Source organism: Pseudorca crassidens, chromosome 16 (genome assembly GCF_039906515.1).
Source record: "Pseudorca crassidens isolate mPseCra1 chromosome 16, mPseCra1.hap1, whole genome shotgun sequence".
NCBI lineage: Eukaryota > Metazoa > Chordata > Mammalia > Artiodactyla > Delphinidae > Pseudorca > Pseudorca crassidens.
In genome coordinates this window covers 77,548,295-77,574,725 of record NC_090311.1, presented here as the reverse complement: position 1 = coordinate 77,574,725, position 26,431 = coordinate 77,548,295, and the positions used below count along the sequence as shown (strand labels likewise).

At 52.9% G+C, this 26,431-nt stretch overlaps 1 protein-coding gene across 3 annotated transcripts in view; it reads left to right on the top strand.

Annotated features, from left to right (window-relative positions):
• MTR (5-methyltetrahydrofolate-homocysteine methyltransferase) overlaps positions 1-26,431 on the top strand; it is a 286,789-nt gene that overhangs the window by 206,254 nt on the left and 54,104 nt on the right. The gene's annotated exons all lie outside the window — the stretch shown is intronic.

The window sequence follows — 26,431 nt, the reverse complement described above, 5'->3', positions numbered from 1 at the left end:
GGGGCAACACAGAGCGCTGAGAGTTAGAGCTGCTGGGAAGGGGCAACACAGAGCGCTGAGATTTAGTCAGAGCTGCTCTGAAGAGGCAACAGCGAGCGCTGAGCGTTAGAGCTGCGTTGTAGGGGCAAGAGAGAGCGATGAGGTTTACAGCTGCTGTGAAGGGGCAACTGAGAGCGCTTACAATTAGAGCTGCTCTCAAGTAGCAGACAGAGCGGTTAGAGTTAGAGATCCTGTGAAGGGGCAATAGAGAGCGCTGAGATTTAGTCAGTGCTACTCTGAAGGGCAACAGAGCGCGCTGAGAGTTAGAGCTGCTGTGAAGGGGCAACAGAGAGCCTAGAGATTTAGTCAGAGCTCCTCTGAAGGGGCAACAGAGCGCTCTGAGAGTTAGAGCTGCTGTGAAGGGGCCACAGAAAGCGCTGAGATTTAGTCAGTGCTACTCTGAATGGCAACAGAGCGCACTGAGAGTTAGAGCTGCGTTGAAGGGGCAACAGAGCTCGCTGAGGTTTACAGCTGCTGTGAAGGGGCAACTGAGAGCGCTTAGAATTAGAGCTGCTCTCAAGTAGCAAACAGAGCGGTGAGAGTTAGAACTCCTGTGAAGGGGCAATAGAGAGCGCTGAGAGTTAAAGCTGCCTTGGGGAAACAGAGAGCACTGAGATTTAGTCAGAGCTGCTCTGAAGGGCAACAGAGTGCTCTGAGAGTTAGAGCTGCTCTGAAGGGGCAATAAAGAGTGCTGAGAATTAGAACTGCATTGAAGTGGCAACACAGGGCGCTGAGAGTTAGAGCTGCTGTGAAGGGGCAACCGGGAGCGCTGAGAGTTAGTCAGACTGATCTGAAGGGTCAACAGAAAGCACGGAGAGTTAGTCAGAGCTGCTCTGAAGGGCAACAGAGCGCGCTGTGAGTTAGAGCTGCTGTGAAGCTCGGTGAGGTTTAGAGCTGCTGTGAAGGGGCAACTGAGAGGGCTTAGAATTAGAGCTGCTCTGAAGAAGCAAACAGCGCTGAGAGATTGAGCTGCTGTGGAGGGGAAACAGAGCGCTGAGATTTAGTCAGAGCTGCTCTGAAGGGCAACAGAGCGCTAAGAGAGCTTCTGTGAAGGGGCAACACAGAGCGCTGAGATTTAGTGAGAGCTGCACTGAAGGGGCAACAGAGCGCTCTGAGAGTTAGAGCTGCTGTGAAGGGGCCACAGAAAGCGCTGAGATTTAGTGCTACTCTGAAGGGCAACAGAGCGCGCTGAGAGTTACAGCTGCTGTGAAGGGGCAACAGAGCGTGCTGAGAGAGTTTCTGTGAAGGGGCAACACAGCGCGCTGAGATTTAGTGAGAGCTGCACTGAAGGGGCAACAGCGAGCGCTGAGAGTTAGAGCTGCGTTGAAGGGGCAACACAGAGCGTTGAGAGTCAGGGCTGCTGTGAAGCGGAAACAGAATGGTGAGAGTTAGAGCTGTTGTGAAGGGGCAACACACAGCGCTGAGAGTTAGAGCTGCTGTGAAGGGGCAACAGAGCTCGCTGAGGTCAGAGCTGCTGTGAAGGGGCAACTGAGAGCGCTTAGAATTAGAGCTGCTGTGAAGAAGCAAACAGAGCGCTGAGAGATAGAGGTGCTGTGGAGGGGAAACAGAGAGCGCTGAGATTCAGTCAGGGCGGCTCTGAAGGGCAACAGAGAGCGCTGATAGTTAGAGCTGCATTAAAGGGGCAACAAAGAGTGCTGTGAGTTAGAGCTGCTGTGAAGGGGCAACAGAGCCCGCTGAGGTTCAGAGCTGCTGTGAAGGGGCAACTGAGAGCGCTTAGAATTAGAGCTGCTCTCAAGTAGCAAACAGAGCGGTGAGAGTTAGAGTTCATGTGAAGGGGCAATAGAGAGCGCTGAGAGTTAAAGCTGCCTTGGGGAAACAGAGAGCACTGAGATTTAGTCAGAGCTGCTCTGAAGGGCAACAGAGAGCGGTGAGAGTTAGAGCTGCGTTAAAGTGGGAACAGAGAGTGCTGTGAGTTACAGAGCTGCATTGAAGGGGCAACTGAGAGCGCTTAGAGTTAGAGCTGCTGTGAAGGGGAAACAGAGAGAGCTCTGAGAGTTAGAGCTGCGTTGAAGGGGCAACACGGTGTGCTGCGAGATAGAGCTGGTGTGAAGGGGCAACAGAGAGCGCTGAGATTTAGTCAGAGCTACAATGAAGGGTCAACAGAGCGCTGAGAGTTATAGCTGCTCTGAATGGGCAACAGTGAGCGCTGAGTTACAGCTGTGTTGATGGGCAACCCAGAGCGTTGAGAGTGAGGGCTGCTGTGAAGCGGAAACAGAGTGGTGAGAGTTAGAGCTGCTGTGAAAGGGAAACAGAGTGGTGAGAGTTCCAGCTGTTGTGAAGGGGCAACACAGAGCGCTGAGAGTTAGAGCTGCTGGGAAGGGGCAACACAGAGCGCTGAGATTTAGTCAGAGCTGCTCTGAAGAGGCAACAGCGAGCGCTGAGCGTTAGAGCTGCGTTGTAGGGGCAAGAGAGAGCGATGAGGTTTACAGCTGCTGTGAAGGGGCAACTGAGAGCGCTTAGAATTAGAGCTACTCTCAAGTAGCAAACAGAGCGGTTAGAGTTAGAGATCCTGTGAAGGGGCAATAGAGAGCGCTGAGATTTAGTCAGTGCTACTCTGAAGGGCAACAGAGCGCGCTGAGAGTTAGAGCTGCTGTGAAGGGGCAACAGAGAGCCTAGAGATTTAGTCAGAGCTCCTCTGAAGGGGCAACAGAGCGCTCTGAGAGTTAGAGCTGCTGTGAAGGGGCCACAGAAAGCGCTGAGATTTAGTCAGTGCTACTCTGAATGGCAACAGAGCGCACTGAGAGTTAGAGCTGCGTTGAAGGGGCAACAGAGCTCGCTGAGGTTTACAGCTGCTGTGAAGGGGCAACTGAGAGCGCTTAGAATTAGAGCTGCTCTCAAGTAGCAAACAGAGCGGTGAGAGTTAGAACTCCTGTGAAGGGGCAATAGAGAGCGCTGACAGTTAAAGCTGCCTTGGGGAAACAGAGAGCACTGAGATTTAGTCAGAGCTGCTCTGAAGGGCAACAGAGTGCTCTGAGAGTTAGAGCTGCTCTGAAGGGGCAATAAAGAGTGCTGAGAATTAGAACTGCATTGAAGTGGCAACACAGGGCGCTGAGAGTTAGAGCTGCTGTGAAGGGGCAACCGGGAGCGCTGAGAGTTAGTCAGACTGATCTGAAGGGTCAACAGAAAGCACGGAGAGTTAGTCAGAGCTGCTCTGAAGGGCAACAGAGCGCGCTGTGAGTTAGAGCTGCTGTGAAGCTCGGTGAGGTTTAGAGCTGCTGTGAAGGGGCAACTGAGAGGGCTTAGAATTAGAGCTGCTCTGAAGAAGCAAACAGCGCTGAGAGATTGAGCTGCTGTGGAGGGGAAACAGAGCGCTGAGATTTAGTCAGAGCTGCTCTGAAGGGCAACAGAGCGCTAAGAGAGCTTCTGTGAAGGGGCAACACAGAGCGCTGAGATTTAGTGAGAGCTGCACTGAAGGGGCAACAGCGAGCGCTGAGAGTTAGAGCTGCGTTGAAGGGGCAACACAGAGCGTTGAGAGTCAGGGCTGCTGTGAAGCGGAAACAGAATGGTGAGAGTTAGAGCTGTTGTGAAGGGGCAACACACAGCGCTGAGAGTTAGAGCTGCTGTGAAGGGGCAACAGAGCTCGCTGAGGTCAGAGCTGCTGTGAAGGGGCAACTGAGAGCGCTTAGAATTAGAGCTGCTGTGAAGGGGCAACGGAGAGCGCTGATTTATTGCTGTTGTGAAGGGGCAGTAAAGAGTGGTGAGCATTAGAGCTGCGTTGAAGGGGCAACACAGGGCGCTGAGAGTTAGAGCTGCTGTGAAGGGGCAACCGGGAGCGCTGAGAGTTAGTCAGACTGATCTGAAGGGTCAACAGAAAGCACGGAGAGTTAGTCAGAGCTGCTCTGAAGGGCAACAGAGCGCGCTGGGAGTTAGAGCTGCTGTGAAGCTCGGTGAGGTTTAGAGCTGCTGTGAAGGGGCAACTGAGAGGGCTTAGAATTAGAGGTGCTCTGAAGAAGCAAACAGCGCTGAGAGATTGAGCTGCTGTGGAGGGGAAACAGAGAGCGCTGAGATTTAGTCAGAGCTGCTCTGAAGGGCAACAGAGAGCGCTGAGAGAGCTTCTGTGAAGGGGCAACACAGAGCGCTGAGATTTAGTGAGAGCTGCACTGAAGGGGCAACAGCGAGCGCTGAGAGTTAGAGCTGCGTTGAAGGGGCAACACAGAGCGTTGAGAGTCAGGGCTGCTGTGAAGTGGAAACAGAATGGTGAGAGTTAGAGCTGTTGTGAAGGGGCAACACACAGCGCTGAGAGTGAGAGCTGCTGTGAAGGGGCAACAGAGCTCGCTGAGGTTCAGAGCTGCTGTGAAGGGGCAACTGAGAGCGCTTAGAATTAGAGCTGCTCCGAAGAAGCAAACAGCGCTGAGAGAGAGAGGTGCTGTGGAGGGGAAACAGAGAGCGCTGAGATTCAGTCCGAGCTTCTCTGAAGGGGCAACAGAGCGCTCTGAGAGTTAGAGCTGCTGTGAAGGGGCAACTGAGAGCACTTAGAGTTAAAGCCGCTGTGAAGGGGCAACAGAGAGCGTAGAGAGTCAGGGCTGCTGTGAAGCGGAAACAGAGATTGGTGAGAGTTAGAGCTGCTGTGAAGGGGAAACAGAGAGTGGTGAGAGTTACAGCTGTTGTGAAGGGGCAACACACAGCGCTGAGATTTAGAGCTGCTGTGAAGGGGCAACACAGAGCGCTGAGATTTAGGCGGAGCTCCTCTGAAGGGGCAACAGAGCGCTCTGAGAGTTAGAGCTGCTGTGAAGGGGCCACAGAAAGCGCTGAGATTTAGTGCTACTCTGAAGGGCAACAGAGCGCGCTGAGAGTTACAGCTGCTGTGAAGGGGCAACAGAGCGTGCTGAGAGAGCTTCTGTGAAGGGGCAACACAGCGCGCTGAGATTTAGTCAGAGCTGCACTGAAGGGGCAACAGCGAGCGCTGAGAGTTAGAGCTGCGTTGAAGGGGCAACACAGAGCGTTGAGAGTCAGGGCTGCTGTGAAGCGGAAACAGAATGGTGAGAGTTAGAGCTGTTGTGAAGGGGCAACACACAGCGCTGAGAGTTAGAGCTGCTGTGAAGGGGCAACAGAGCTCGCTGAGGTCAGAGCTGCTGTGAAGGGGCAACTGAGAGCGCTTAGAATTAGAGCTGCTGTGAAGAAGCAAACAGAGCGCTGAGAGATAGAGGTGCTGTGGAGGGGAAACAGAGAGCGCTGAGATTCAGTCAGGGCGGCTCTGAAGGGCAACAGAGAGCGCTGATAGTTAGAGCTGCATTAAAGGGGCAACAAAGAGTGCTGTGAGTTAGAGCTGCTGTGAAGGGGCAACAGAGCCCGCTGAGGTTCAGAGCTGCTGTGAAGGGGCAACTGAGAGCGCTTAGAATTAGAGCTGCTCTCAAGTAGCAAACAGAGCGGTGAGAGTTAGAGTTCATGTGAAGGGGCAATAGAGAGCGCTGAGAGTTAAAGCTGCCTTGGGGAAACAGAGAGCACTGAGATTTAGTCAGAGCTGCTCTGAAGGGCAACAGAGAGCGGTGAGAGTTAGTGCTGCGTGAAAGTGGGAACAGAGAGTGCTGTGAGTTATAGAGCTGCATTGAAGGGGCAACTGAGAGCGCTTAGAGTTAGAGCTGCTGTGAAGGGGAAACAGAGAGAGCTCTGAGAGTGAAAGCTGCGTTGAAGGGGCAACACGGTGTGCTGCGAGATAGAGCTGGTGTGAAGGGGCAACAGAGAGCGCTGAGATTTAGTCAGAGCTACAATGAAGGGTCAACAGAGCGCTGAGAGTTATAGCTGCTATGAATGGGCAACAGTGAGCGCTGAGTTACAGCTGTGTTGATGGGCAATCCAGAGCGTTGAGAGTGAGGGCTGCTGTGAAGCAGAAACAGAGTGGTGAGAGTTAGAGCTGCTGTGAAAGGGAAACAGAGTGGTGAGAGTTCCAGCTGTTGTGAAGGGGCAACACACAGCGCTGAGATTTAGAGCTGCTGTGTAGGGGCTACACAGAGCGCTGAGAAAGCTTCTGTGAAGGAGAATCACAGAGCGCTGAGATTTAGTCAGAGCTGCACTGAAGGGGCAACCCAGAGTGCTGTGCGTTAGGGCTGCATTGAAGGGGCAAATGAGAGCTCTTAGAGTTAGAGCTGCTGTTAAAGGGCAACAGAGATCCGTAAGAGTTACAGCTGCGTTGAAGAGGCAACACAGAGCGCTGTGAGTTAGAGCTGCATTGAAGGGGCAACTGAGAGAGCTCAGCGTTAGAGCTGCTGTGAAGGGGCAACACAGAGCACTGGAAGTTAGAGCTGCTGAGAAGGGGCAACTGAGTGCACTTAGAGTTACAGCTACTGTGAAGTGGCAACACAGAGCGCTTGAGAGTCAGTCAGTGCTCCTGTGAAGGGGCTCATAGATCGCTGAGAATTAGAGCTGTGTTGAAGGGGCAACACACAGCGCTGAGAGATAGAGCTGGTGTGAAGGGGACACAGAGAGCGCTGAGATTTAGTCAGAGCTGCTATGAAGGGGCAACAGAGCGCTGAGAGTTATAGCTGCTATGAATGGGCAACAGAGAGCGCTGAGATTTAGTCAGAGCTCCTCTGAAGGGGCAACAGAGCGCTCTGAGAGTTAGAGCTGCTGTGAAGCTCGGTGAGGTTTAGAGCTGCTGTGAAGGGGCAACTGAGAGGGCTTAGAATTAGAGCTGCTCTCAAGTAGCAAACAGAGCGGTGAGAGAACTCCTGTGAAGGGGCAATAGAGAGCGCTGAGAGTTAAAGCTGCCTTGGGGAAACAGAGAGCACTGAGATTTAGTCAGAGCTGCTCTGAAGGGCAACAGAGAGCGGTGAGAGTTAGAGCTGCGTTAAAGTGGGAACAGAGAGTGCTGTGAGTTACAGAGCTGCATTGAAGGGGCAACTGAGAGCGCTTAGAGTTAGAGCTGCTGTGAAGGGGAAACAGAGAGAGCTCTGAGAGTTAGAGCTGCGTTGAAGGGGCAACACGGTGTGCTGCGAGATAGAGCTGGTGTGAAGGGGCAACAGAGAGCGCTGAGATTTAGTCAGAGCTACAATGAAGGGTCAACAGAGCGCTGAGAGTTATAGCTGCTCTGAATGGGCAACAGTGAGCGCTGAGTTACAGCTGTGTTGATGGGCAACCCAGAGCGTTGAGAGTGAGGGCTGCTGTGAAGCGGAAACAGAGTGGTGAGAGTTAGAGCTGCTGTGAAAGGGAAACAGAGTGGTGAGAGTTCCAGCTGTTGTGAAGGGGCAACACAGAGCGCTGAGAGTTAGAGCTGCTGGGAAGGGGCAACACAGAGCGCTGAGATTTAGTCAGAGCTGCTCTGAAGAGGCAACAGCGAGCGCTGAGCGTTAGAGCTGCGTTGTAGGGGCAAGAGAGAGCGATGAGGTTTACAGCTGCTGTGAAGGGGCAACTGAGAGCGCTTACAATTAGAGCTGCTCTCAAGTAGCAGACAGAGCGGTTAGAGTTAGAGATCCTGTGAAGGGGCAATAGAGAGCGCTGAGATTTAGTCAGTGCTACTCTGAAGGGCAACAGAGCGCGCTGAGAGTTAGAGCTGCTGTGAAGGGGCAACAGAGAGCCTAGAGATTTAGTCAGAGCTCCTCTGAAGGGGCAACAGAGCGCTCTGAGAATTAGAGCTGCTGTGAAGGGGCCACAGAAAGCGCTGAGATTTAGTCAGAGCTACTCTGAATGGCAACAGAGCGCACTGAGAGTTAGAGCTGCGTTGAAGGGGCAACAGAGCTCGCTGAGGTTTACAGCTGCTGTGAAGGGGCAACTGAGAGCGCTTAGAATTAGAGCTGCTCTCAAGTAGCAAACAGAGCGGTGAGAGTTAGAACTCCTGTGAAGGGGCAATAGAGAGCGCTGACAGTTAAAGCTGCCTTGGGGAAACAGAGAGCACTGAGATTTAGTCAGAGCTGCTCTGAAGGGCAACAGAGTGCTCTGAGAGTTAGAGCTGCTCTGAAGGGGCAATAAAGAGTGCTGAGAATTAGAACTGCATTGAAGTGGCAACACAGGGCGCTGAGAGTTAGAGCTGCTGTGAAGGGGCAACCGGGAGCGCTGAGAGTTAGTCAGACTGATCTGAAGGGTCAACAGAAAGCACGGAGAGTTAGTCAGAGCTGCTCTGAAGGGCAACAGAGCGCGCTGTGAGTTAGAGCTGCTGTGAAGCTCGGTGAGGTTTAGAGCTGCTGTGAAGGGGCAACTGAGAGGGCTTAGAATTAGAGCTGCTCTGAAGAAGCAAACAGCGCTGAGAGATTGAGCTGCTGTGGAGGGGAAACAGAGCGCTGAGATTTAGTCAGAGCTGCTCTGAAGGGCAACAGAGCGCTAAGAGAGCTTCTGTGAAGGGGCAACACAGAGCGCTGAGATTTAGTGAGAGCTGCACTGAAGGGGCAACAGCGAGCGCTGAGAGTTAGAGCTGCGTTGAAGGGGCAACACAGAGCGTTGAGAGTCAGGGCTGCTGTGAAGCGGAAACAGAATGGTGAGAGTTAGAGCTGTTGTGAAGGGGCAACACACAGCGCTGAGAGTTAGAGCTGCTGTGAAGGGGCAACAGAGCTCGCTGAGGTCAGAGCTGCTGTGAAGGGGCAACTGAGAGCGCTTAGAATTAGAGCTGCTGTGAAGAAGCAAACAGAGCGCTGAGAGATAGAGGTGCTGTGGAGGGGAAACAGAGAGCGCTGAGATTCAGTCAGGGCGGCTCTGAAGGGCAACAGAGAGCGCTGATAGTTAGAGCTGCATTAAAGGGGCAACAAAGAGTGCTGTGAGTTAGAGCTGCTGTGAAGGGGCAACAGAGCCCGCTGAGGTTCAGAGCTGCTGTGAAGGGGCAACTGAGAGCGCTTAGAATTAGAGCTGCTCTCAAGTAGCAAACAGAACGGTGAGAGTTAGAGTTCATGTGAAGGGGCAATAGAGAGCGCTGAGAGTTAAAGCTGCCTTGGGGAAACAGAGAGCACTGAGATTTAGTCAGAGCTGCTCTGAAGGGCAACAGAGAGCGGTGAGAGTTAGTGCTGTGTGAAAGTGGGAACAGAGAGTGCTGTGAGTTATAGAGCTGCATTGAAGGGGCAACTGAGAGCGCTTAGAGTTAGAGCTGCTGTGAAGGGGAAACAGAGAGAGCTCTGAGAGTGAGAGCTGCGTTGAAGGGGCAACACGGTGTGCTGCGAGATAGAGCTGGTGTGAAGGGGCAACAGAGAGCGCTGAGATTTAGTCAGAGCTACAATGAAGGGTCAACAGAGCGCTGAGAGTTATAGCTGCTATGAATGGGCAACAGTGAGCGCTGAGTTACAGCTGTGTTGATGGGCAATCCAGAGCGTTGAGAGTGAGGGCTGCTGTGAAGCAGAAACAGAGTGGTGAGAGTTAGAGCTGCTGTGAAAGGGAAACAGAGTGGTGAGAGTTCCAGCTGTTGTGAAGGGGCAACACACAGCGCTGAGATTTAGAGCTGCTGTGTAGGGGCTACACAGAGCGCTGAGAAAGCTTCTGTGAAGGAGAATCACAGAGCGCTGAGATTTAGTCAGAGCTGCACTGAAGGGGCAACCCAGAGTGCTGTGCGTTAGAGCTGCATTGAAGGGGCAAATGAGAGCTCTTAGAGTTAGAGCTGCTGTTAAAGGGCAACAGAGATCCGTAAGAGTTACAGCTGCGTTGAAGAGGCAACACAGAGCGCTGTGAGTTAGAGCTGCATTGAAGGGGCAACTGAGAGAGCTCAGCGTTAGAGCTGCTGTGAAGGGGCAACACAGAGCACTGGAAGTTAGAGCTGCTGAGAAGGGGCAACTGAGTGCACTTAGAGTTACAGCTACTGTGAAGTGGCAACACAGAGCGCTTGAGAGTCAGTCAGTGCTCCTGTGAAGGGGCTCATAGATCGCTGAGAATTAGAGCTGTGTTGAAGGGGCAACACACAGCGCTGAGAGATAGAGCTGGTGTGAAGGGGACACAGAGAGCGCTGAGATTTAGTCAGAGCTGCTATGAAGGGGCAACAGAGCGCTGAGAGTTATAGCTGCTATGAATGGGCAACAGAGAGCGCTGAGATTTAGTCAGAGCTCCTCTGAAGGGGCAACAGAGCGCTCTGAGAGTTAGAGCTGCTGTGAAGCTCGGTGAGGTTTAGAGCTGCTGTGAAGGGGCAACTGAGAGGGCTTAGAATTAGAGCTGCTCTCAAGTAGCAAACAGAGCGGTGAGAGAACTCCTGTGAAGGGGCAATAGAGAGCGCTGAGAGTTAAAGCTGCCTTGGGGAAACAGAGAGCACTGAGATTTAGTCAGAGCTGCTCTGAAGGGCAACAGAGAGCGGTGAGAGTTAGAGCTGCGTTAAAGTGGGAACAGAGAGTGCTGTGAGTTACAGAGCTGCATTGAAGGGGCAACTGAGAGCGCTTAGAGTTAGAGCTGCTGTGAAGGAGAAACAGAGAGAGCTCTGAGAGTTAGAGCTGCGTTGAAGGGGCAACACGGTGTGCTGCGAGATAGAGCTGGTGTGAAGGGGCAACAGAGAGCGCTGAGATTTAGTCAGAGCTACAATGAAGGGTCAACAGAGCGCTGAGAGTTATAGCTGCTCTGAATGGGCAACAGTGAGCGCTGAGTTACAGCTGTGTTGATGGGCAACCCAGAGCGTTGAGAGTGAGGGCTGCTGTGAAGCGGAAACAGAGTGGTGAGAGTTAGAGCTGCTGTGAAAGGGAAACAGAGTGGTGAGAGTTCCAGCTGTTGTGAAGGGGCAACACATAGCGCTGAGAGTTAGAGCTGCTGGGAAGGGGCAACACAGAGCGCTGAGATTTAGTCAGAGCTGCTCTGAAGAGGCAACAGCGAGCGCTGAGCGTTAGAGCTGCGTTGTAGGGGCAAGAGAGAGCGATGAGGTTTACAGCTGCTGTGAAGGGGCAACTGAGAGCGCTTACAATTAGAGCTGCTCTCAAGTAGCAAACAGAGCGGTTAGAGTTAGAGATCCTGTGAAGGGGCAATAGAGAGCGCTGAGATTTAGTCAGTGCTACTCTGAAGGGCAACAGAGCGCGCTGAGAGTTAGAGCTGCTGTGAAGGGGCAACAGAGAGCCTAGAGATTTAGTCAGAGCTCCTCTGAAGGGGCAACAGAGCGCTCTGAGAGTTAGAGCTGCTGTGAAGGGGCCACAGAAAGCGCTGAGATTTAGTCAGTGCTACTCTGAATGGCAACAGAGCGCACTGAGAGTTAGAGCTGCGTTGAAGGGGCAACAGAGCTCGCTGAGGTTTACAGCTGCTGTGAAGGGGCAACTGAGAGCGCTTAGAATTAGAGCTGCTCTCAAGTAGCAAACAGAGCGGTGAGAGTTAGAACTCCTGTGAAGGGGCAATAGAGAGCGCTGAGAGTTAAAGCTGCCTTGGGGAAACAGAGAGCACTGAGATTTAGTCAGAGCTGCTCTGAAGGGCAACAGAGTGCTCTGAGAGTTAGAGCTGCTCTGAAGGGGCAATAAAGAGTGCTGAGAATTAGAACTGCATTGAAGTGGCAACACAGGGCGCTGAGAGTTAGAGCTGCTGTGAAGGGGCAACCGGGAGCGCTGAGAGTTAGTCAGACTGATCTGAAGGGTCAACAGAAAGCACGGAGAGTTAGTCAGAGCTGCTCTGAAGGGCAACAGAGCGCGCTGTGAGTTAGAGCTGCTGTGAAGCTCGGTGAGGTTTAGAGCTGCTGTGAAGGGGCAACTGAGAGGGCTTAGAATTAGAGCTGCTCTGAAGAAGCAAACAGCGCTGAGAGATTGAGCTGCTGTGGAGGGGAAACAGAGCGCTGAGATTTAGTCAGAGCTGCTCTGAAGGGCAACAGAGCGCTAAGAGAGCTTCTGTGAAGGGGCAACACAGAGCGCTGAGATTTAGTGAGAGCTGCACTGAAGGGGCAACAGCGAGCGCTGAGAGTTAGAGCTGCGTTGAAGGGGCAACACAGAGCGTTGAGAGTCAGGGCTGCTGTGAAGCGGAAACAGAATGGTGAGAGTTAGAGCTGTTGTGAAGGGGCAACACACAGCGCTGAGAGTTAGAGCTGCTGTGAAGGGGCAACAGAGCTCGCTGAGGTCAGAGCTGCTGTGAAGGGGCAACTGAGAGCGCTTAGAATTAGAGCTGCTGTGAAGGGGCAACGGAGAGCGCTGATTTATTGCTGTTGTGAAGGGGCAGTAAAGAGTGGTGAGCATTAGAGCTGCGTTGAAGGGGCAACACAGGGCGCTGAGAGTTAGAGCTGCTGTGAAGGGGCAACCGGGAGCGCTGAGAGTTAGTCAGACTGATCTGAAGGGTCAACAGAAAGCACGGAGAGTTAGTCAGAGCTGCTCTGAAGGGCAACAGAGCGCGCTGGGAGTTAGAGCTGCTGTGAAGCTCGGTGAGGTTTAGAGCTGCTGTGAAGGGGCAACTGAGAGGGCTTAGAATTAGAGGTGCTCTGAAGAAGCAAACAGCGCTGAGAGATTGAGCTGCTGTGGAGGGGAAACAGAGAGCGCTGAGATTTAGTCAGAGCTGCTCTGAAGGGCAACAGAGAGCGCTGAGAGAGCTTCTGTGAAGGGGCAACACAGAGCGCTGAGATTTAGTGAGAGCTGCACTGAAGGGGCAACAGCGAGCGCTGAGAGTTAGAGCTGCGTTGAAGGGGCAACACAGAGCGTTGAGAGTCAGGGCTGCTGTGAAGTGGAAACAGAATGGTGAGAGTTAGAGCTGTTGTGAAGGGGCAACACACAGCGCTGAGAGTGAGAGCTGCTGTGAAGGGGCAACAGAGCTCGCTGAGGTCAGAGCTGCTGTGAAGGGGCAACTGAGAGCGCTTAGAATTAGAGCTGCTGTGAAGAAGCAAACAGAGCGCTGAGAGATAGAGGTGCTGTGGAGGGGAAACAGAGAGCGCTGAGATTCAGTCAGGGCGGCTCTGAAGGGCAACAGAGAGCGCTGATAGTTAGAGCTGCATTAAAGGGGCAACAAAGAGTGCTGTGAGTTAGAGCTGCTGTGAAGGGGCAACAGAGCCCGCTGAGGTTCAGAGCTGCTGTGAAGGGGCAACTGAGAGCGCTTAGAATTAGAGCTGCTCTCAAGTAGCAAACAGAGCGGTGAGAGTTAGAGTTCATGTGAAGGGGCAATAGAGAGCGCTGAGAGTTAAAGCTGCCTTGGGGAAACAGAGAGCACTGAGATTTAGTCAGAGCTGCTCTGAAGGGCAACAGAGAGCGGTGAGAGTTAGTGCTGCGTGAAAGTGGGAACAGAGAGTGCTGTGAGTTATAGAGCTGCATTGAAGGGGCAACTGAGAGCGCTTAGAGTTAGAGCTGCTGTGAAGGGGAAACAGAGAGAGCTCTGAGAGTGAAAGCTGCGTTGAAGGGGCAACACGGTGTGCTGCGAGATAGAGCTGGTGTGAAGGGGCAACAGAGAGCGCTGAGATTTAGTCAGAGCTACAATGAAGGGTCAACAGAGCGCTGAGAGTTATAGCTGCTATGAATGGGCAACAGTGAGCGCTGAGTTACAGCTGTGTTGATGGGCAATCCAGAGCGTTGAGAGTGAGGGCTGCTGTGAAGCAGAAACAGAGTGGTGAGAGTTAGAGCTGCTGTGAAAGGGAAACAGAGTGGTGAGAGTTCCAGCTGTTGTGAAGGGGCAACACACAGCGCTGAGAGTTAGAGCTGCTGTGTAGGGGCTACACAGAGCGCTGAGAAAGCTTCTGTGAAGGAGAATCACAGAGCGCTGAGATTTAGTCAGAGCTGCACTGAAGGGGCAACCCAGAGTGCTGTGCGTTAGGGCTGCATTGAAGGGGCAAATGAGAGCTCTTAGAGTTAGAGCTGCTGTTAAAGGGCAACAGAGATCCGTAAGAGTTACAGCTGCGTTGAAGATGCAACACAGAGCGCTGTGAGTTAGAGCTGCATTGAAGGGGCAACTGAGAGAGCTCAGCGTTAGAGCTGCTGTGAAGGGGCAACACAGAGCACTGGAAGTTAGAGCTGCTGAGAAGGGGCAACTGAGTGCACTTAGAGTTACAGCTACTGTGAAGTGGCAACACAGAGCGCTTGAGAGTCAGTCAGCGCTCCTGTGAAGGGGCTCATAGATCGCTGAGAATTAGAGCTGTGTTGAAGGGGCAACACACAGCGCTGAGAGATAGAGCTGGTGTGAAGGGGACACAGAGAGCGCTGAGATTTAGTCAGAGCTGCTATGAAGGGGCAACAGAGCGCTGAGAGTTATAGCTGCTATGAATGGGCAACAGAGAGCGCTGAGATTTAGTCAGAGCTCCTCTGAAGGGGCAACAGAGCGCTCTGAGAGTTAGAGCTGCTGTGAAGCTCGGTGAGGTTTAGAGCTGCTGTGAAGGGGCAACTGAGAGGGCTTAGAATTAGAGCTGCTCTCAAGTAGCAAACAGAGCGGTGAGAGAACTCCTGTGAAGGGGCAATAGAGAGCGCTGAGAGTTAAAGCTGCCTTGGGGAAACAGAGAGCACTGAGATTTAGTCAGAGCTGCTCTGAAGGGCAACAGAGAGCGGTGAGAGTTAGAGCTGCGTTAAAGTGGGAACAGAGAGTGCTGTGAGTTATAGAGCTGCATTGAAGGGGCAACTGAGAGCGCTTAGAGTTAGAGCTGCTGTGAAGGGGAAACAGAGAGAGCTCTGAGAGTGAGAGCTGCGTTGAAGGGGCAACACGGTGTGCTGCGAGATAGAGCTGGTGTGAAGGGGCAACAGAGAGCGCTGAGATTTAGTCAGAGCTACAATGAAGGGTCAACAGAGCGCTGAGAGTTATAGCTGCTATGAATGGGCAACAGTGAGCGCTGAGTTACAGCTGTGTTGATGGGCAACCCAGAGCGTTGAGAGTGAGGGCTGCTGTGAAGCAGAAACAGAGTGGTGAGAGTTAGAGCTGCTGTGAAAGGGAAACAGAGTGGTGAGAGTTCCAGCTGTTGTGAAGGGGCAACACAGAGCGCTGAGAGTTAGAGCTGCTGGGAAGGGGCAACACAGAGCGCTGAGATTTAGTCAGAGCTGCTCTGAAGAGGCAACAGCGAGCGCTGAGCGTTAGAGCTGCGTTGTAGGGGCAAGAGAGAGCGATGAGGTTTACAGCTGCTGTGAAGGGGCAACTGAGAGCGCTTAGAATTAGAGCTGCTCTCAAGTAGCAAACAGAGCGGTTAGAGTTAGAGATCCTGTGAAGGGGCAATAGAGAGCGCTGAGATTTAGTCAGTGCTACTCTGAAGGGCAACAGAGCGCTAAGAGAGCTTCTGTGAAGGGGCAACTGAGAGGGCTTAGAATTAGAGCTGCTCTGAAGAAGCAAACAGCGCTGAGAGATTGAGCTGCTGTGGAGGGGAAACAGAGCGCTGAGATTTAGTCAGAGCTGCTCTGAAGGGCAACAGAGCGCTAAGAGAGCTTCTGTGAAGGGGCAACACAGAGCGCTGAGATTTAGTGAGAGCTGCACTGAAGGGGCAACAGCGAGCGCTGAGAGTTAGAGCTGCGTTGAAGGGGCAACACAGAGCGTTGAGAGTCAGGGCTGCTGTGAAGCGGAAACAGAATGGTGAGAGTTAGAGCTGTTGTGAAGGGGCAACACACAGCGCTGAGAGTTAGAGCTGCTGTGAAGGGGCAACAGAGCTCGCTGAGGTCAGAGCTGCTGTGAAGGGGCAACTGAGAGCGCTTAGAATTAGAGCTGCTGTGAAGGGGCAACGGAGAGCGCTGATTTATTGCTGTTGTGAAGGGGCAGTAAAGAGTGGTGAGCATTAGAGCTGCGTTGAAGGGGCAACACAGGGCGCTGAGAGTTAGAGCTGCTGTGAAGGGGCAACCGGGAGCGCTGAGAGTTAGTCAGACTGATCTGAAGGGTCAACAGAAAGCACGGAGAGTTAGTCAGAGCTGCTCTGAAGGGCAACAGAGCGCGCTGGGAGTTAGAGCTGCTGTGAAGCTCGGTGAGGTTTAGAGCTGCTGTGAAGGGGCAACTGAGAGGGCTTAGAATTAGAGCTGCTCTGAAGAAGCAAACAGCGCTGAGAGATTGAGCTGCTGTGGAGGGGAAACAGAGAGCGCTGAGATTTAGTCAGAGCTGCTCTGAAGGGCAACAGAGAGCGCTGAGAGAGCTTCTGTGAAGGGGCAACACAGAGCGCTGAGATTTAGTGAGAGCTGCACTGAAGGGGCAACAGCGAGCGCTGAGAGTTAGAGCTGCGTTGAAGGGGCAACACAGAGCGTTGAGAGTCAGGGCTGCTGTGAAGTGGAAACAGAATGGTGAGAGTTAGAGCTGTTGTGAAGGGGCAACACACAGCGCTGAGAGTTAGAGCTGCTGTGAAGGGGCAACAGAGCTCGCTGAGGTTCAGAGCTGCTGTGAAGGGGCAACTGAGAGCGCTTAGAATTAGAGCTGCTCCGAAGAAGCAAACAGCGCTGAGAGATAGAGGTGCTGTGGAGGGGAAACAGAGAGCGCTGAGATTCAGTCCGAGCTTCTCTGAAGGGGCAACAGAGCGCTCTGAGAGTTAGAGCTGCTGTGAAGGGGCAACTGAGAGCACTTAGAGTTAAAGCCGCTGTGAAGGGGCAACAGAGAGCGTAGAGAGTCAGGACTGCTGTGAAGCGGAAACAGAGATTGGTGAGAGTTAGAGCTGCTGTGAAGGGGAAACAGAGAGTGGTGAGAGTTACAGCTGTTGTGAAGGGGCAACACACAGCGCTGAGATTTAGGCGGAGCTCCTCTGAAGGGGCAACAGAGCGCTCTGAGAGTTAGAGCTGCTGTGAAGGGGCCACAGAGAGCGCTGAGATTTAGTGCTACTCTGAAGGGCAACAGAGCGCGCTGAGAGTTACAGCTGCTGTGAAGGGGCAACAGAGCGTGCTGAGAGAGTTTCTGTGAAGGGGCAACACAGCGCGCTGAGATTTAGTCAGAGCTGCACTGAAGGGGCAACAGCGAGCGCTGAGAGTTAGAGCTGCGTTGAAGGGGCAACACAGAGCGTTGAGAGTCAGGGCTGCTGTGAAGCGGAAACAGAATGGTGAGAGTTAGAGCTGTTGTGAAGGGGCAACACACAGCGCTGAGAGTTAGAGCTGCTGTGAAGGGGCAACAGAGCTCGCTGAGGTCAGAGCTGCTGTGAAGGGGCAACTGAGAGCGCTTAGAATTAGAGCTGCTGTGAAGAAGCAAACAGAGCGCTGAGAGATAGAGGTGCTGTGGAGGGGAAACAGAGAGCGCTGAGATTCAGTCAGGGCGGCTCTGAAGGGCAACAGAGAGCGCTGATAGTTAGAGCTGCATTAAAGGGGCAACAAAGAGTGCTGTGAGTTAGAGCTGCTGTGAAGGGGCAACAGAGCCCGCTGAGGTTCAGAGCTGCTGTGAAGGGGCAACTGAGAGCGCTTAGAATTAGAGCTGCTCTCAAGTAGCAAACAGAGCGGTGAGAGTTAGAGTTCATGTGAAGGGGCAATAGAGAGCGCTGAGAGTTAAAGCTGCCTTGGGGAAACAGAGAGCACTGAGATTTAGTCAGAGCTGCTCTGAAGGGCAACAGAGAGCGGTGAGAGTTAGTGCTGCGTGAAAGTGGGAACAGAGAGTGCTGTGAGTTATAGAGCTGCATTGAAGGGGCAACTGAGAGCGCTTAGAGTTAGAGCTGCTGTGAAGGGGAAACAGAGAGAGCTCTGAGAGTGAAAGCTGCGTTGAAGGGGCAACACGGTGTGCTGCGAGATAGAGCTGGTGTGAAGGGGCAACAGAGAGCGCTGAGATTTAGTCAGAGCTACAATGAAGGGTCAACAGAGCGCTGAGAGTTATAGCTGCTATGAATGGGCAACAGTGAGCGCTGAGTTACAGCTGTGTTGATGGGCAATCCAGAGCGTTGAGAGTGAGGGCTGCTGTGAAGCAGAAACAGAGTGGTGAGAGTTAGAGCTGCTGTGAAAGGGAAACAGAGTGGTGAGAGTTCCAGCTGTTGTGAAGGGGCAACACACAGCGCTGAGATTTAGAGCTGCTGTGTAGGGGCTACACAGAGCGCTGAGAAAGCTTCTGTGAAGGAGAATCACAGAGCGCTGAGATTTAGTCAGAGCTGCACTGAAGGGGCAACCCAGAGTGCTGTGCGTTAGGGCTGCATTGAAGGGGCAAATGAGAGCTCTTAGAGTTAGAGCTGCTGTTAAAGGGCAACAGAGATCCGTAAGAGTTACAGCTGCGTTGAAGAGGCAACACAGAGCGCTGTGAGTTAGAGCTGCATTGAAGGGGCAACTGAGAGAGCTCAGCGTTAGAGCTGCTGTGAAGGGGCAACACAGAGCACTGGAAGTTAGAGCTGCTGAGAAGGGGCAACTGAGTGCACTTAGAGTTACAGCTACTGTGAAGTGGCAACACAGAGCGCTTGAGAGTCAGTCAGCGCTCCTGTGAAGGGGCTCATAGATCGCTGAGAATTAGAGCTGTGTTGAAGGGGCAACACACAGCGCTGAGAGATAGAGCTGGTGTGAAGGGGACACAGAGAGCGCTGAGATTTAGTCAGAGCTGCTATGAAGGGGCAACAGAGCGCTGAGAGTTATAGCTGCTATGAATGGGCAACAGAGAGCGCTGAGATTTAGTCAGAGCTCCTCTGAAGGGGCAACAGAGCGCTCTGAGAGTTAGAGCTGCTGTGAAGCTCGGTGAGGTTTAGAGCTGCTGTGAAGGGGCAACTGAGAGGGCTTAGAATTAGAGCTGCTCTCAAGTAGCAAACAGAGCGGTGAGAGAACTCCTGTGAAGGGGCAATAGAGAGCGCTGAGAGTTAAAGCTGCCTTGGGGAAACAGAGAGCACTGAGATTTAGTCAGAGCTGCTCTGAAGGGCAACAGAGAGCGGTGAGAGTTAGAGCTGCATTAAAGTGGGAACAGAGAGTGCTGTGAGTTATAGAGCTGCATTGAAGGGGCAACTGAGAGCGCTTAGAGTTAGAGCTGCTGTGAAGGGGAAACAGAGAGAGCTCTGAGAGTTAGAGCTGCGTTGAAGGGGCAACACGGTGTGCTGCGAGATAGAGCTGGTGTGAAGGGGCAACAGAGAGCGCTGAGATTTAGTCAGAGCTACAATGAAGGGTCAACAGAGCGCTGAGAGTTATAGCTGCTATGAATGGGCAACAGTGAGCGCTGAGTTACAGCTGTGTTGATGGGCAACCCAGAGCGTTGAGAGTGAGGGCTGCTGTGAAGCAGAAACAGAGTGGTGAGAGTTAGAGCTGCTGTGAAAGGGAAACAGAGTGGTGAGAGTTCCAGCTGTTGTGAAGGGGCAACACATAGCGCTGAGAGTTAGAGCTGCTGGGAAGGGGCAACACAGAGCGCTGAGATTTAGTCAGAGCTGCTCTGAAGAGGCAACAGCGAGCGCTGAGCGTTAGAGCTGCGTTGTAGGGGCAAGAGAGAGCGATGAGGTTTACAGCTGCTGTGAAGGGGCAACTGAGAGCGCTTAGAATTAGAGCTGCTCTCAAGTAGCAAACAGAGCGGTTAGAGTTAGAGATCCTGTGAAGGGGCAATAGAGAGCGCTGAGATTTAGTCAGTGCTACTCTGAAGGGCAACAGAGCGCTAAGAGAGCTTCTGTGAAGGGGCAACTGAGAGGGCTTAGAATTAGAGCTGCTCTGAAGAAGCAAACAGCGCTGAGAGATTGAGCTGCTGTGGAGGGGAAACAGAGCGCTGAGATTTAGTCAGAGCTGCTCTGAAGGGCAACAGAGCGCTAAGAGAGCTTCTGTGAAGGGGCAACACAGAGCGCTGAGATTTAGTGAGAGCTGCACTGAAGGGGCAACAGCGAGCGCTGAGAGTTAGAGCTGCGTTGAAGGGGCAACACAGAGCGTTGAGAGTCAGGGCTGCTGTGAAGCGGAAACAGAATGGTGAGAGTTAGAGCTGTTGTGAAGGGGCAACACACAGCGCTGAGAGTTAGAGCTGCTGTGAAGGGGCAACAGAGCTCGCTGAGGTCAGAGCTGCTGTGAAGGGGCAACTGAGAGCGCTTAGAATTAGAGCTGCTGTGAAGGGGCAACGGAGAGCGCTGATTTATTGCTGTTGTGAAGGGGCAGTAAAGAGTGGTGAGCATTAGAGCTGCGTTGAAGGGGCAACACAGGGCGCTGAGAGTTAGAGCTGCTGTGAAGGGGCAACCGGGAGCGCTGAGAGTTAGTCAGACTGATCTGAAGGGTCAACAGAAAGCACGGAGAGTTAGTCAGAGCTGCTCTGAAGGGCAACAGAGCGCGCTGGGAGTTAGAGCTGCTGTGAAGCTCGGTGAGGTTTAGAGCTGCTGTGAAGGGGCAACTGAGAGGGCTTAGAATTAGAGGTGCTCTGAAGAAGCAAACAGCGCTGAGAGATTGAGCTGCTGTGGAGGGGAAACAGAGAGCGCTGAGATTTAGTCAGAGCTGCTCTGAAGGGCAACAGAGAGCGCTGAGAGAGCTTCTGTGAAGGGGCAACACAGAGCGCTGAGATTTAGTGAGAGCTGCACTGAAGGGGCAACAGCGAGCGCTGAGAGTTAGAGCTGCGTTGAAGGGGCAACACAGAGCGTTGAGAGTCAGGGCTGCTGTGAAGTGGAAACAGAATGGTGAGAGTTAGAGCTGTTGTGAAGGGGCAACACACAGCGCTGAGAGTGAGAGCTGCTGTGAAGGGGCAACAGAGCTCGCTGAGGTCAGAGCTGCTGTGAAGGGGCAACTGAGAGCGCTTAGAATTAGAGCTGCTGTGAAGAAGCAAACAGAGCGCTGAGAGATAGAGGTGCTGTGGAGGGGAAACAGAGAGCGCTGAGATTCAGTCAGGGCGGCTCTGAAGGGCAACAGAGAGCGCTGATAGTTAGAGCTGCATTAAAGGGGCAACAAAGAGTGCTGTGAGTTAGAGCTGCTGTGAAGGGGCAACAGAGCCCGCTGAGGTTCAGAGCTGCTGTGAAGGGGCAACTGAGAGCGCTTAGAATTAGAGCTGCTCTCAAGTAGCAAACAGAGCGGTGAGAGTTAGAGTTCATGTGAAGGGGCAATAGAGAGCGCTGAGAGTTAAAGCTGCCTTGGGGAAACAGAGAGCACTGAGATTTAGTCAGAGCTGCTCTGAAGGGCAACAGAGAGCGGTGAGAGTTAGTGCTGCGTGAAAGTGGGAACAGAGAGTGCTGTGAGTTATAGAGCTGCATTGAAGGGGCAACTGAGAGCGCTTAGAGTTAGAGCTGCTGTGAAGGGGAAACAGAGAGAGCTCTGAGAGTGAAAGCTGCGTTGAAGGGGCAACACGGTGTGCTGCGAGATAGAGCTGGTGTGAAGGGGCAACAGAGAGCGCTGAGATTTAGTCAGAGCTACAATGAAGGGTCAACAGAGCGCTGAGAGTTATAGCTGCTATGAATGGGCAACAGTGAGCGCTGAGTTACAGCTGTGTTGATGGGCAATCCAGAGCGTTGAGAGTGAGGGCTGCTGTGAAGCAGAAACAGAGTGGTGAGAGTTAGAGCTGCTGTGAAAGGGAAACAGAGTGGTGAGAGTTCCAGCTGTTGTGAAGGGGCAACACACAGCGCTGAGAGTTAGAGCTGCTGTGTAGGGGCTACACAGAGCGCTGAGAAAGCTTCTGTGAAGGAGAATCACAGAGCGCTGAGATTTAGTCAGAGCTGCACTGAAGGGGCAACCCAGAGTGCTGTGCGTTAGGGCTGCATTGAAGGGGCAAATGAGAGCTCTTAGAGTTAGAGCTGCTGTTAAAGGGCAACAGAGATCCGTAAGAGTTACAGCTGCGTTGAAGATGCAACACAGAGCGCTGTGAGTTAGAGCTGCATTGAAGGGGCAACTGAGAGAGCTCAGCGTTAGAGCTGCTGTGAAGGGGCAACACAGAGCACTGGAAGTTAGAGCTGCTGAGAAGGGGCAACTGAGTGCACTTAGAGTTACAGCTACTGTGAAGTGGCAACACAGAGCGCTTGAGAGTCAGTCAGCGCTCCTGTGAAGGGGCTCATAGATCGCTGAGAATTAGAGCTGTGTTGAAGGGGCAACACACAGCGCTGAGAGATAGAGCTGGTGTGAAGGGGACACAGAGAGCGCTGAGATTTAGTCAGAGCTGCTATGAAGGGGCAACAGAGCGCTGAGAGTTATAGCTGCTATGAATGGGCAACAGAGAGCGCTGAGATTTAGTCAGAGCTCCTCTGAAGGGGCAACAGAGCGCTCTGAGAGTTAGAGCTGCTGTGAAGCTCGGTGAGGTTTAGAGCTGCTGTGAAGGGGCAACTGAGAGGGCTTAGAATTAGAGCTGCTCTCAAGTAGCAAACAGAGCGGTGAGAGAACTCCTGTGAAGGGGCAATAGAGAGCGCTGAGAGTTAAAGCTGCCTTGGGGAAACAGAGAGCACTGAGATTTAGTCAGAGCTGCTCTGAAGGGCAACAGAGAGCGGTGAGAGTTAGAGCTGCGTTAAAGTGGGAACAGAGAGTGCTGTGAGTTATAGAGCTGCATTGAAGGGGCAACTGAGAGCGCTTAGAGTTAGAGCTGCTGTGAAGGGGAAACAGAGAGAGCTCTGAGAGTGAGAGCTGCGTTGAAGGGGCAACACGGTGTGCTGCGAGATAGAGCTGGTGTGAAGGGGCAACAGAGAGCGCTGAGATTTAGTCAGAGCTACAATGAAGGGTCAACAGAGCGCTGAGAGTTATAGCTGCTATGAATGGGCAACAGTGAGCGCTGAGTTACAGCTGTGTTGATGGGCAACCCAGAGCGTTGAGAGTGAGGGCTGCTGTGAAGCAGAAACAGAGTGGTGAGAGTTAGAGCTGCTGTGAAAGGGAAACAGAGTGGTGAGAGTTCCAGCTGTTGTGAAGGGGCAACACAGAGCGCTGAGAGTTAGAGCTGCTGGGAAGGGGCAACACAGAGCGCTGAGATTTAGTCAGAGCTGCTCTGAAGAGGCAACAGCGAGCGCTGAGCGTTAGAGCTGCGTTGTAGGGGCAAGAGAGAGCGATGAGGTTTACAGCTGCTGTGAAGGGGCAACTGAGAGCGCTTAGAATTAGAGCTGCTCTCAAGTAGCAAACAGAGCGGTTAGAGTTAGAGATCCTGTGAAGGGGCAATAGAGAGCGCTGAGATTTAGTCAGTGCTACTCTGAAGGGCAACAGAGCGCTAAGAGAGCTTCTGTGAAGGGGCAACTGAGAGGGCTTAGAATTAGAGCTGCTCTGAAGAAGCAAACAGCGCTGAGAGATTGAGCTGCTGTGGAGGGGAAACAGAGCGCTGAGATTTAGTCAGAGCTGCTCTGAAGGGCAACAGAGCGCTAAGAGAGCTTCTGTGAAGGGGCAACACAGAGCGCTGAGATTTAGTGAGAGCTGCACTGAAGGGGCAACAGCGAGCGCTGAGAGTTAGAGCTGCGTTGAAGGGGCAACACAGAGCGTTGAGAGTCAGGGCTGCTGTGAAGCGGAAACAGAATGGTGAGAGTTAGAGCTGTTGTGAAGGGGCAACACACAGCGCTGAGAGTTAGAGCTGCTGTGAAGGGGCAACAGAGCTCGCTGAGGTCAGAGCTGCTGTGAAGGGGCAACTGAGAGCGCTTAGAATTAGAGCTGCTGTGAAGGGGCAACGGAGAGCGCTGATTTATTGCTGTTGTGAAGGGGCAGTAAAGAGTGGTGAGCATTAGAGCTGCGTTGAAGGGGCAACACAGGGCGCTGAGAGTTAGAGCTGCTGTGAAGGGGCAACCGGGAGCGCTGAGAGTTAGTCAGACTGATCTGAAGGGTCAACAGAAAGCACGGAGAGTTAGTCAGAGCTGCTCTGAAGGGCAACAGAGCGCGCTGGGAGTTAGAGCTGCTGTGAAGCTCGGTGAGGTTTAGAGCTGCTGTGAAGGGGCAACTGAGAGGGCTTAGAATTAGAGCTGCTCTGAAGAAGCAAACAGCGCTGAGAGATTGAGCTGCTGTGGAGGGGAAACAGAGAGCGCTGAGATTTAGTCAGAGCTGCTCTGAAGGGCAACAGAGAGCGCTGAGAGAGCTTCTGTGAAGGGGCAACACAGAGCGCTGAGATTTAGTGAGAGCTGCACTGAAGGGGCAACAGCGAGCGCTGAGAGTTAGAGCTGCGTTGAAGGGGCAACACAGAGCGTTGAGAGTCAGGGCTGCTGTGAAGTGGAAACAGAATGGTGAGAGTTAGAGCTGTTGTGAAGGGGCAACACACAGCGCTGAGAGTTAGAGCTGCTGTGAAGGGGCAACAGAGCTCGCTGAGGTTCAGAGCTGCTGTGAAGGGGCAACTGAGAGCGCTTAGAATTAGAGCTGCTCCGAAGAAGCAAACAGCGCTGAGAGATAGAGGTGCTGTGGAGGGGAAACAGAGAGCGCTGAGATTCAGTCCGAGCTTCTCTGAAGGGGCAACAGAGCGCTCTGAGAGTTAGAGCTGCTGTGAAGGGGCAACTGAGAGCACTTAGAGTTAAAGCCGCTGTGAAGGGGCAACAGAGAGCGTAGAGAGTCAGGACTGCTGTGAAGCGGAAACAGAGATTGGTGAGAGTTAGAGCTGCTGTGAAGGGGAAACAGAGAGTGGTGAGAGTTACAGCTGTTGTGAAGGGGCAACACACAGCGCTGAGATTTAGGCGGAGCTCCTCTGAAGGGGCAACAGAGCGCTCTGAGAGTTAGAGCTGCTGTGAAGGGGCCACAGAGAGCGCTGAGATTTAGTGCTACTCTGAAGGGCAACAGAGCGCGCTGAGAGTTACAGCTGCTGTGAAGGGGCAACAGAGCGTGCTGAGAGAGTTTCTGTGAAGGGGCAACACAGCGCGCTGAGATTTAGTCAGAGCTGCACTGAAGGGGCAACAGCGAGCGCTGAGAGTTAGAGCTGCGTTGAAGGGGCAACACAGAGCGTTGAGAGTCAGGGCTGCTGTGAAGCGGAAACAGAATGGTGAGAGTTAGAGCTGTTGTGAAGGGGCAACACACAGCGCTGAGAGTTAGAGCTGCTGTGAAGGGGCAACAGAGCTCGCTGAGGTCAGAGCTGCTGTGAAGGGGCAACTGAGAGCGCTTAGAATTAGAGCTGCTGTGAAGAAGCAAACAGAGCGCTGAGAGATAGAGGTGCTGTGGAGGGGAAACAGAGAGCGCTGAGATTCAGTCAGGGCGGCTCTGAAGGGCAACAGAGAGCGCTGATAGTTAGAGCTGCATTAAAGGGGCAACAAAGAGTGCTGTGAGTTAGAGCTGCTGTGAAGGGGCAACAGAGCCCGCTGAGGTTCAGAGCTGCTGTGAAGGGGCAACTGAGAGCGCTTAGAATTAGAGCTGCTCTCAAGTAGCAAACAGAGCGGTGAGAGTTAGAGTTCATGTGAAGGGGCAATAGAGAGCGCTGAGAGTTAAAGCTGCCTTGGGGAAACAGAGAGCACTGAGATTTAGTCAGAGCTGCTCTGAAGGGCAACAGAGAGCGGTGAGAGTTAGTGCTGCGTGAAAGTGGGAACAGAGAGTGCTGTGAGTTATAGAGCTGCATTGAAGGGGCAACTGAGAGCGCTTAGAGTTAGAGCTGCTGTGAAGGGGAAACAGAGAGAGCTCTGAGAGTGAAAGCTGCGTTGAAGGGGCAACACGGTGTGCTGCGAGATAGAGCTGGTGTGAAGGGGCAACAGAGAGCGCTGAGATTTAGTCAGAGCTACAATGAAGGGTCAACAGAGCGCTGAGAGTTATAGCTGCTATGAATGGGCAACAGTGAGCGCTGAGTTACAGCTGTGTTGATGGGCAATCCAGAGCGTTGAGAGTGAGGGCTGCTGTGAAGCAGAAACAGAGTGGTGAGAGTTAGAGCTGCTGTGAAAGGGAAACAGAGTGGTGAGAGTTCCAGCTGTTGTGAAGGGGCAACACACAGCGCTGAGATTTAGAGCTGCTGTGTAGGGGCTACACAGAGCGCTGAGAAAGCTTCTGTGAAGGAGAATCACAGAGCGCTGAGATTTAGTCAGAGCTGCACTGAAGGGGCAACCCAGAGTGCTGTGCGTTAGGGCTGCATTGAAGGGGCAAATGAGAGCTCTTAGAGTTAGAGCTGCTGTTAAAGGGCAACAGAGATCCGTAAGAGTTACAGCTGCGTTGAAGAGGCAACACAGAGCGCTGTGAGTTAGAGCTGCATTGAAGGGGCAACTGAGAGAGCTCAGCGTTAGAGCTGCTGTGAAGGGGCAACACAGAGCACTGGAAGTTAGAGCTGCTGAGAAGGGGCAACTGAGTGCACTTAGAGTTACAGCTACTGTGAAGTGGCAACACAGAGCGCTTGAGAGTCAGTCAGCGCTCCTGTGAAGGGGCTCATAGATCGCTGAGAATTAGAGCTGTGTTGAAGGGGCAACACACAGCGCTGAGAGATAGAGCTGGTGTGAAGGGGACACAGAGAGCGCTGAGATTTAGTCAGAGCTGCTATGAAGGGGCAACAGAGCGCTGAGAGTTATAGCTGCTATGAATGGGCAACAGAGAGCGCTGAGATTTAGTCAGAGCTCCTCTGAAGGGGCAACAGAGCGCTCTGAGAGTTAGAGCTGCTGTGAAGCTCGGTGAGGTTTAGAGCTGCTGTGAAGGGGCAACTGAGAGGGCTTAGAATTAGAGCTGCTCTCAAGTAGCAAACAGAGCGGTGAGAGAACTCCTGTGAAGGGGCAATAGAGAGCGCTGAGAGTTAAAGCTGCCTTGGGGAAACAGAGAGCACTGAGATTTAGTCAGAGCTGCTCTGAAGGGCAACAGAGAGCGGTGAGAGTTAGAGCTGCATTAAAGTGGGAACAGAGAGTGCTGTGAGTTATAGAGCTGCATTGAAGGGGCAACTGAGAGCGCTTAGAGTTAGAGCTGCTGTGAAGGGGAAACAGAGAGAG